Here is a 229-nt window from a genome sequence, read left to right as displayed (position 1 = left end):
AAAACTTTGAGTGGACATCTGTTGGTTTAACTAATGAGGATAATATCGTCTAGATATACAAATAATGCGATTTGAGTACGAAGTCCAGGAAAAGGCATGATGTGAAGATTTTCTGTGATACGGTAAAGGCGTTAATGATACTTAGTCGGTATTCGCTTTTGAGATTGAACGTGATGAGGTATCGTGCCTCGCGTAACTTATCAAGAGTGGCGGTTATTTGGGATCTGAT

Source organism: Prenolepis imparis, unplaced genomic scaffold, assembly GCF_030444845.1.
Source record: "Prenolepis imparis isolate NDT839.2.m4 unplaced genomic scaffold, iyPreImpa1.0 SCAF_13, whole genome shotgun sequence".
In the NCBI taxonomy this organism is placed as follows: domain Eukaryota; kingdom Metazoa; phylum Arthropoda; class Insecta; order Hymenoptera; family Formicidae; genus Prenolepis; species Prenolepis imparis.
The sequence above is the reverse complement of the archived record's forward strand: the minus strand, read 5'-3'. Positions refer to the sequence as shown.